Consider the following 11,006-nt stretch of genomic DNA (forward strand, 5'->3'; position numbering starts at 1 on the left):
ATTTCCTTTGTCAGCCTAGCCAGAAGTTTATCACTACTCTTTTCTTTTAAAGTTTCTTTCATTTTCTCTATGATTTTTATACCCCTGGTCTTTCCAGTAACAACCAGTACTGGCTGTTTTTCAAAGTTTTGACTCCCCTCCCCTGCCTGACTGCTGTTACTTTTCTGAGTCTTCAAATAATTGCCTTTTGTATTCTGTCCAGAGGTCTGTGTTTTCATAAGTGGGACAAAGGAGAAGTTGTAGGTGTCAGAAGGCCCACTCCACTTGTTTGATACCAGAAGTACATCATAGGTTCACTATATAGAACACTTTGCCTATTGGCTTCTCCCACTGTTATTTCTTACTCATCACCTAGCTAACTTTTTTTTTTTTTGTAACATCATTTACTTTAATAAAGTTAAGAGAAAGTAATGTTCCTTCAAGAATTATACCTATGGTTCCCAGTTGCACTTGTGGTAAAGAACCTGCCTGCCAATGCAGGAGATATAAGAGATTCAGGTTCAATCCCTGAGTCAGGAAGATATCCTGGAGAAGGAAATGGCAACTCACTCCAGTATTCTTGCATGGGAAATCCAAGGACAGAGGAGCCTGGTGAGCTACAGTCCACAGGGTTGCAAAGAGTCGGACATGACTGAAGCAACTTAGCCTGCACCCACCATGAGGGTTTCCCTCATGATTCAGATGGTAAAGAATCTGCCTGCAATGCTGGAGACTCAAGTTTTGTCCCTGGGTCAGCAAGATCCCATGGAGAAGAGAGTGGATATCTACTCCAGTATTCTTGCCTAGAGGATTCCATGGACAGAGTAGTTTGGTGGGCTGCAGTCCATGGAGTCACCAAGAGTTGGACACGACTGAGTGACTAACACTTTCACTTTTCACCCACCATGGGCTTTTGATTTTCCAGTTTGTTAAATGACATTATATATTAAAATCTTTGTAAAGTTACATTAACACAGTCTTTATGATACATGTCCATCACTCAACCTCCTGGTAAAGAAGGTTCAAGAGCCCACTTTTCAGAATAAGACTGAAACTACAAAACTTTAAATCAACTATCTGCTCTTAAGTTAGAATTGTTTCATACAGCTGAAGGATTGGTAGTCTATAAGAACATGTCTCTTCCTCTCCTACGAGCATGTGATTAGAAAGGCACCATATGGTAGCAGTCTGTGTTTTATATATAAATGGGGTAGGGGGCGGAGGAGGAGTGAGAGAGAAGGGGATAAAGGTAGTTTTGATTGTTAACCAAGTATGGTAAGAAAAATCAAGATGAATTCCATTTCTCTAACAAACAAAACACGTACTAGGCAAGGAAGGCTGTGTAATACATGCTGGAGGAATTTCAAAAAATGTGTAAGGCAGGTTTCCCTATTTCTAGGAGTTTGGCAGGACAAGTAACTTATACACGATAGTTTTAAAATAAGTTGAAGTGTGATAACACCAAGTTATCAGTATTAACCATAATGAGTATTCTGCAATGGAACGTAGAATAGGATAATCAACATAGACTTCATGAAAAGATGGAATCCTTCAAGGAAAAGTGAGATTCTGAATTTTAATTATTGGGGGAAATGCAGAAAGAATAGATTGAATAGAGTGATGGTACTCTACTCAGGAGAAAGACTGAAATTCTCAAGAAAATTTGATCAGTTATCATGAGAATTGACAATCAATAGTCCCAAACTTGAGAAGACTCACATGCTAGAATAATCAAATAAATAATTTAAAACAGCATTAATGGCCATGCATCTTAAGGTAAATGCAAACACTCCTGAGATATAAACTATAGAGAGGAAAAATCTCTCTATAGTTGAGTGGTAGGAAATAAAAGTGGAACAGTAGACTGGGACAAGTTTATCAAGGGTATTAAAAGCTAAGGCAAAATTTAACTTGAGAGTTAATGAAGAGCCATCACCGAAGGTTGCTGAACAGGAAGAGAAGCATAACCAGAGCCATATTTTGGAAGACCTACGTGTAGTGTGCAAACTATGGTGATGCCTGAGTCGAGAAAAGCATGGAGGAAAGGACATCAGCTTCATCACTGCAATGATGTGGACAACAGATATAAAGTGCTTAAGTTGGGTAATGAAAGTGGGAATGGAATGGAAAAAAAGGTAGATTAAAGGTTGCAGTGATAGTCCCGAATGCCTTGGAAATAGGGAACATAGAGAAGCTGGAGAAACGTAGGCAAGTTCATTTAGAAATATGAGTTTGAGTTGCTTGGTAGACAGTATTTTAGAAATGTTTATGAGCAGAGGAGGGAGATTCCCCAGTGGCTCAGTGGTAAAGAATCTTCCTGCAATGCAGGAACCACAGCAGATGTGGGTTTGATCCCTGGGTCCAGATGATCCCCTGGAAGAAGAAATGGCAACCCACTCCAGTATTCTTACTTGGAGAATCCCATGGACAGAGGAGCCTGCTGGGCTACAGTCCACAGGGTCACGATGAGTCAGACACGACTGAAGCGACTTCGCATGCACGCACACATGCATGCTTGGCTTCATAAGAGGCATGATTCAACTCTGGAGACAGAGAGGTAAATGGGGAGATCATAGTGTGGATGGAATTACCAAGGGGAAGAGAAGAAAGGAAGAAGATAAAGCTGTAGGAGATAACCCTCTTTCTAGGGCAGGAAGTAGAGAAGAGAGAAAGGCTCTGAAAAGGGGGAAAGGACATTTTTAGGAAGGAGTGACAGTGTTGCAGAGAGTTAAAGAGAGCAGATATTAAAACAGTTTACAATTCAGAGACCAAGGGTGATCTTTAAAGGAGCAGTTTCAATAGAATGGCAAAGGGAGAAGCCATGCATTAAGAAGTAGAAGCGAGGGGCTGTGACTGGGAGTAAAGGGGCACAGAGGATGGGTGATACATCCTTTTTGAAGTTTAGTAGCGAGGACCTGGGTTCCATGGATCAACCAGACAGGAATTTGACCTCTGATGGATAGACCTCATTAGGAAAACACAACTGGCCACCAACAACTCGAGGGAGGCAACTGTCCAATGTTGTCAGATGTTTTTGATGATTAAGATAAAAAACAATGTGAAAAACAAGAAATGGAGTCAGGCGGAAAAAGTCTTCCTCATACAGAGTGACATGAGTTTGCTCTTCTTCAAAGTCTCTCTCATCTCCTTGCAGAAAAAGATTGGTTACCCTGGCCCGCTGTCTTTGTTGAGTTAATGTTGCTGCAGAAGGCAGAATAGTGATGGCAAATTCCAAAGATGCAGACTATAAGGAAAGAACATGCTCTTTCCTAGCAGCTGGAGGGAACAAAAAGAAAAGCAATGATCTGGGAAGCTTTGATGGCAAGCAGATGTACCGCTTCAGCCTAACGCTCAGACTCGATGCCAAACTATTGCTCCAACAGCTTGTCTGCTTGGGAATTTCCAGGGGGCAATTAGCTGTCTCCTTCTTCTCCACTCTGCTCCACGCCACAGTTCTTTCTATCTCTCAGCACCTCCTCCTCGCCCTTCTTCTCTCCCAGCCACCACCCGCCCCTTTATGACAGTGAGGAATGGGGCAGAAAGAGCCAAGGCGTTTCAGGGAGCTGAGTGATGGGTAACTTCCTGCCTCAGATGGTAACTAGGGAACAAGGACCTCAGGACCTGAAGCTGACACTGGGGAGTGAGGATGTACCTACATCACTTGTTGCTCTAAGACCTTATAAAGTTGTAAAAGAAGTCAGGGGAAAGCTAGAAGTTCTACAGCACCTTGTTTCTGGGACCCGCCCTTCAGCTTTCACTCTGGAAGAGATTACAGGGAAATTTCAGGGAGATGCTCCAGTTGCCCCATTTTAAAATTGCCCTGAAGTTGCTTGATGCCTATTTTGTAAGAAGTGGGAAGTAAATAAATGGTGATGGCCATGTCACCCTAGTGACTCTCACCCCAGTCTTCTCAGAAGCTCTCTCCAGGACACCAGGGGGCTCAGGTGCAAATACACCTCCTCTGGGACTGAAAAGCGGTTGTCTCTGTAGGATCTTCTAAATCTAGGAATCGGTAAGGGGCAAGTTCTCACGGGAAACACTGGACTGCTGAAATGGTCCTGACACCATTCTCCCTCTTTCTCTTTTCTCTCCTCCTTCTACAGGGGCATTTTATTTATTTATTTATTTTTTAGTTTTTTATTTTTTAAATTTTAAAATCTTTAATTCTTACATGCATTCCCAAACATGAACCCCCCTCCCACCTCCCTCCCCACAACATCTCTCTGGGTCATCCCCATGCACCAGCCCCAAGCATGCTGCACCCTGCATCAGACATAGACTGGCGATTCAATTCTTACATGATAGTATACATGTTAGAATTCCCATTCTCCCAAATCATCCCACCCTCTCCCTCTCCCTCTGAGTCCAAAAGTCCGTTATACACATCTGTGTCTTTTTTCCTGTCTTGCATACAGGGTCATCATTGCCATCTTCCTAAATTCCATATATATGTGTTAGTATACTGTATTGGTGTTTTTCTTTCTGGCTTACTTCACTCTGTATAATTGGCTCCAGTTTCATCCATCTCATCAGAACTGATTCAAATGAATTCTTTTTAATGGCTGAGTAATACTCCATTGTGTATACGTACCAAATGAAGAGATTTCCAGCCAGGAGTGCCTTTGTCTGTGGAGGGGTGCAGAGAGCTGGAGGAAGAAAAGCGGGCAACAGAGTCAGCGGGGGGAGGAGAAAAAGACTAGTGGCTCATGACTTATTCTTCCTAAACTTAAAGTGAGAGGTGGCCTTCTCTAGATGGGACACAATAGGATAGGGACTGGAGACCTCAATGGTCTGACCAACTCTCTCCCTTCTTCCCAGGTATCAGCCTCTCTCAGCAACCCAAGGGAAGGGCCAGCAGCTGGACAGGGTGCCCGACGAGCCAAGGGCAAAGCCCCACCTAGTGCCCGAGGGTGCATGGACCCCTCAAAGGCTTTCCTGGGTCATCAGGAGGGAGTTTAAGGGGGTGCGGGCGAGGGGTATGCAGGCAACCCAGGAAGTCGGCAGTGTGCCAGGGCTCACAGTTAAGGGAAGAGCAGGAATGGGGTCATGAATTATGTAACCTGTAGGCTCCTCTGTCTGTGGGGGAGCCGAGCTGTATTCTTCCAGAGGAGGACCGTGGGAGGAGCTGGCGGAGGATGCGCGTGCTGTTGCCATGCGCTGGGCGCCCGCGGCTGAGCTGGGATGGGAGGCCCAGCCCTGCTGTCGTGGGCCCAAGCAGGCTGCCGAGGAGGCCCGGATTGCCCGTGGTTGCACTCAGGCAAGCCTCAGAGGACATAAAAATCTGTTATTAAACATCCCGATGCTAACAGCATGAGTCTGTATTTATCCAGTGCTCTGCCAAAAGCCCAAGCCTTTATCCAGGAGACCAGAACGGTTGATCTTAACACCTTTGAACAGATGGAGAGTGCACAAATGGGAGACACAGGAATAGCAAAGCAAACCATACCTCTCCCGCGCTAACCTTGGCCCAGAAAGGACGTAATGTGTAAACGGGAACTGTCAAGAGAAACATCGCAATCTCTTCAGAAGTCAATGTACCTTTAATTTCAAAAGTACAACTGAGTACCATTTTCTAGACAGATGATTCCCCCCGTCATATCTCTTGCTGTTCTTTGGAAAGCTTCTGTTATTTCTCTTCCATCTGTTATTTTCATTTATTTCAGCTAGATTTTTCCAAATTGGAGGATCTTATTTTGGGAATGATATATTCCAGAGATGTTACCCCATTTAAAAAGAATGATTGTTTTTTGTTTTTTTTTTCTTTCCCACTTGGAAAAGTATATTATCGGCCCAGGGGCAGGTAGTTTCTTCTAGGTTCAGAGATTTAGAGTCTTCTCTGTAGAAAAAATGGCTCTGGAGCTCCTGATGGAGCACAGCGGGTGGAGGACTGGCACGTTTGGCACTCTGCCCTTGGTAAGGGTCCCTCCAGAACATCAAGCCCACATGAGGAAGGCCTCCCATCAGGCTCAATGCTCCCTCCCGGGTTTTGGCACTCAGAGAAACTGAGTTAGAAATAAGCATGTATCTGTGATATCCCAGCATTCTCAGAAGGATTGGAACGTTCTTGAGAAAGGCAGAGAAGAGAAAAGCATGTACCTACTTGGAGCCTAAGGATCAGAGGAAGAAAATGATGTGAGAGCAAAGGAGGGCAGGGAATGAAGAGATGCCTCAGGGTCACTTCACACCCCAGGGAGAAGGAGAAAACACCAGGACACCCAGACTGCCCACCCATAAGCGACATGAGAATTTTGAGGCCCCTCCCAGATGTTAAAACACAGAATACTCGACATTTATCTCAGGACACTTCTCTCCGGTTGCTTTCTCAAGCCTCACTCCCCTTCCACACACAACCTACTCTGGGCCTTACCAGGATGGATCCCCACTGAGTGCCACGTGCCCTGCACTTCCCCAGAAACATAATTTGTCTGTGATGCTGCCTCTGTGCCGTCTGCTCTTCCCTGTGCCTGGCAGACTCCTGCTCATCTCCGCCAAGCCAGCAGAAATGTCATCTTCTCTGAAACCTTCTCCATCTCTCAGTCTGCAGTTGTTACGGGTTCCCCCAGAAGTTTTCCCTGCACACAACCCCCATCTCACTCTTGGCACTTCAGATATTTTATCCTGTCTTCCCCTCCAGACTGTGCTAAATTTGGGTGTTCCATCCATGTTTGCAGGTGGGAGGAATGAAGGTCACCCAAGACGGGAGAAAGTACATTTCAGTAAGGAGTCACACAGCCTAGAATCAAGGAGCCATAAGCCAGTCGACTGGATCAGCTTCGTCACAGGGTGTTATTTTAGTGACAATGTCTGCCGACATTCTCATTAAATGCCTCTGTGCTTCTCACTGCAACTTGGTAGAAAAATCATAAGACTTAGACCCAAGAGACATCAGTTCTAATATTGCTTCTGCCATTAACTGGTTGAATGTTGTCCTAAAATTTACTCACTGTCAGTTTCCTCAGCTGTCAAAGTCATTGGTGTTGTTTTTTCCTCTACTTTATCTCACATGTTTTGAGGTTTAAAAAAACAAAACAAAACTAATCAATGTGACAGAACGTAATGGTTGTACAGGGAAATGATAGTCTCATTGAATTTCCTTAAATTTTGCTTCTTCCTCATCTAACCAAGCTTCTCCTATAAATGTGCCAACGATAATACCAATACTACTAACAAAATCCAAAATAGTTCATTGTAGCTCAAAAGCTCTTGCTTTTGTTGTTCACTTGTATGTTGTAGGTATTAAGGATGTCCACAATAAATTGTTTAGAAAAGGGCATATTAGCATATGAAATAAAATGCTGTCATTTTAAGGTGTACTTCTAAAAGAACAGGGAACTTCAGTGCTGGGAAGGGGAGGAGCTGGAAATCTACTGGCCCAGCCTTCTGTCCTGTGATGAGGAAATCTGGGCCTGGAGAGGTCACGTGGGTTTTGTGAGTTAGATACAAGGCTGAGATTCAAACCCAGGTTGCCCATTGCCTAGTCTGTGCTCCATGGCCCACAATGGTCAAAGAGAAGTGCCCAGGAAAAGGGGTATTGCTCATACCACCCAACCCAGATGGGCTGGGGGCTTGTTGGGCCAGTCTGCAGCCAGGTGGGCGTCAGAGCAAGGCAGTGCTGTCTTCAGTCCCCCTTCCTCCCTCTGACCAGCACACTGGCCTCGATACCCCTCCTTTGCTGGAAACATCCTCCCTCCACCAACCCATGTCCATGCAATCAGCTCTTTCACATCCTTCATGTCTTCGCGTCAATGTCACCTTCTCATTGAGAATGCCCTTTGCCCTTTTATAACTGCAGGCCCTCCCCCAGCCTCATGCTTTTCCATTACCAGCTTTACTTTTCTCTACAGCATTTTACCCACTCAATGGACATGAGTTAGAGCCAACTCCAGAGGCAGTGAAGGACAGGGAGGCCTGGTATGCTGCAGTCCATGGGGTTGCAGAGTTGGACATGACTGAGCGACTGGATCACAAAAAAAGAGCATTTTCTTTCTTTGTTTGTTAATTGTCTGCCTCTTTCCCTCACTGATAAGCTACATGAGGACAAAGAAATTTGTCTATTTCGGTTACCACCATACCTCCAGGGCCCAGAACAGTGCCTGCATTGGCTCAAAAATAATTCTTGAGTGGATGAATGAATGAAGGATGACCTGCTGCAGCAATTATTTCTGAGAGACAGTGAGAGTGCAGTATTCCTCATCTGTGTCCTCTCTAAGTAAGAACCTTGTCACTAAACACCTGGAGGGCTCCTCAGTTCCCAGTGCCACTTCAACCAAAACTGAGACTTGACTCATTATGCAAAGCTCAGAGAACTTATCTTTGGAAAACTACCACCATTCCCATGACCTGATCAGAAGATAGCTTTTAGATTGTGTGTGTGCTGTGTGCTCAGTCGTATCTGAGTCTTTGCAGCCCCATAGGCTGTAACCGCCAGGCTCCTCTGTCCATGGGATTCTCCAGGCAAGCATACTGGAGTAGGTTGCCGTTTCCTCCTCCAGGGCTCTTCCCTCCCCAGGGATCAAACTCATGTCTCGAGTCTCCTTCATTGGCAGGGTTCTTTACCACCAATGCCACCTGGGAAGCCCACTTTTAGGTTACTAAGGTTAACCAAAACAGCCTAAACTTTTCTGAAGATCACATCCCCTTTTGATGATTTAGCTGGGGCTCCAGAATCTTGTAGGCTTTAGTTCCAGCTAAGAGTAGAGAGATTTATCTGAATTTGAATATTAAGGTTGTTTTTAATTTCAATTTGTTCCTCACATAAACCCATTCATTGGCCATTGACAGACAGCATCTATACCCACAGGCATCAAAATGGACATGGGGAGCCAGGATTTGCCAAGCCAGGCATCATCACCTGGAGTTGCAGCCACAGAAGTACTGACAAGAATGCAGGGTCAGAGGAATCTAAAGGCCGGAGCTTCAGATCTAGCAGGTCTCAGCAGAAGCAAGGCAGACAAATGGGACCTGCCAGCAGTGAGACGTCATTTGAGTAGAACCAGGTATAAGCTGAAGAATCTGGACAGTTCAATGGTGAGATCAACAATTCAGGGATTTACTACAAAGAACCTCTTAAGCAGGCTCTTGGTGAGCTTTCTTGACCCAAAGACAGAGTCTTCAAGGTAGTGAGTTGTCAAAGATAAGAAGAAGATGAGTATGGAGCTGGTGAGATAACTAACCCTCTGGTTTGCTGGGACCGTCCTCATTTCAGCATTGAAAATTCCAGGTCTCGGTAAGAAACTCTGTTCCAGGCAAACCAGGGCAGCCAGGCTCCCTGAGTGCTCGGCTGGATGGAGATGAGAACAGAGGGGGTTCCCTCTTAGAGGCTTCATCTCAGACATACAAGACAAGGGCAGCAGCAGAGAGCAAAGGGCTGGGAGGCACCAAGGAGACAGGTGGAGAATGCTAAGTGAGGAAGGAGAAAACGCGGTCAGACTGTGTTGAGAAGGGGAACCTGCTTGTGCTTGAGGGGCTTCTCCAACGGCCTTGATAAAATCCAGATTAATGGATGTGGTCAAGACAGCCACGCTGAGGTTCAGCCATGTCATATCCTTCAGAAAGGGAAGAATGATTCTACTCACGCTTACCTAATTTAGAGTTTGAGGCACCCAATTCACCCTCTGTGTCTATGTCTTACCCTGTGCGGTAAGCATTGTGGAAATAGATTCAGTCTTCTTTAGGTCACTGCAGCATCTCAGGACATCAGTGTCTCCTAAGTCTCTCTGTCCTGAAACCCCTTAGACTTCCCAGCATCCCAAATTCACAAGGAAAGTATTGGAAAATGGCTTTCCTGCTAAGAACAGAAAGTAATAACCTATTTTCTTTGCTTCGATCGACCCATGACATATCAAAACTGATTAAATTAATCTGTTGTACTTCAAATGCTTTAATACTGGTCATGTTAATCCACACTTAATGGAATATACATTGGAGGCTGTTTTTCAATAGCAGTGATGGATTTTCCCCCTGCCAGTACTTTCCAATTTATTTTCTCTTCCAGCAGCAGAGCCCTTTTATTCAAACAGAAGTCTACATGGTCGTCTGATATGTAAAGTACATAAAGTAGACAAAATTCGATCCGTTATGAGAAGAGTAGGTAGTGGGATCAGGAACCATCTTATATTCCTTGACAGCATATGAGAGATCTCTATGGAATCCTACCAGTTCTGAGGGCAGAGTTTGCAGACCTCTGCCCCAGGCATTCAGGCAAAACAAACCAATGAGTGCACAAGAGAGGTCGTGGTAACAAGGGAAAAGCTTCATTATGCACAGACAGTATACCTCTCATGAGTGCTGCACGCTAACCATCTGAGTCCTTAGTCAAAGAAACTATCTTGGAAAAGCATATGCGTTAATTATAAAGATAAAACTGAAGGATAAGTTGGGCCTTTTCAGGAGAGAAAATATTTTGTTAAAAATACCAGTAGCAATAAAGCCCATCAATAAAAATGGTTAAGTGCCAATACTAGCGGCTCCTGACTCACAGCTGTTTGGAGCCCTACTGTTCTAGACTCTGCCAAGCATGATCTCTCAGAAAAAGTTCTAAAGGAGTTCCCACAAACCAGCCTGGAATGAGCTGTTGAGAGTGGTCAACCCTTCCACTATGGCCAATCAGATTTTAGATACACATAATAGTTGTGACTTCCATGCACAGGAAGAATCAAGCCCTAAATGAATGAGGAAAAGGAATTTTGTTCCAGGATTGCCCTTTATCTTCTCCATAGTAGATATGGTCAAATAGGTACCTCTCCTTGACCACTCCGAGCTGAATGTATCTTTTGGTCCCTGTTTAATCACCAATGCAGTGAGAATTAGAAAAGCTGAGATAAAATAAACTACTTATCAAACTTATCCTTAGATGAGGAAATGGTTTCCTCTACTATGATGACTTAATTTTGTATAACATGTTTGGGTTTGTTTTGTTTAAAAAAGAATGTCATTCCAAAAATAAATGAGGAAAATACAGAGAGCCCACATCAAACCTGTAAAGGACCTACTCTACTCTGGATTCTATTGTGGTGTCTTCATATTTT

The 11,006-nt window shown here is 44.4% G+C and overlaps 1 long non-coding RNA gene across 1 annotated transcript in view; it reads right to left on the reverse strand.

Annotated features, from left to right (window-relative positions):
- LOC121820207 (uncharacterized) overlaps positions 1–10,040 on the reverse strand; it is a 41,414-nt gene extending 31,374 nt beyond the window's left edge. Inside the window, exons 1-2 of the long non-coding RNA XR_006060665.2 lie at positions 5,040–10,040; positions 4,571–4,625 (exon numbers count right to left, since the gene is read on the reverse strand). This is a non-coding gene — a long non-coding RNA (uncharacterized LOC121820207). The remainder of the gene's footprint in view (positions 1–4,570; positions 4,626–5,039) is intronic.
- Between the last annotated feature and the right edge of the window lie 966 nt (positions 10,041–11,006).

Source organism: Ovis aries, chromosome 8 (assembly GCF_016772045.2).
Source record: "Ovis aries strain OAR_USU_Benz2616 breed Rambouillet chromosome 8, ARS-UI_Ramb_v3.0, whole genome shotgun sequence".
NCBI lineage: Eukaryota > Metazoa > Chordata > Mammalia > Artiodactyla > Bovidae > Ovis > Ovis aries.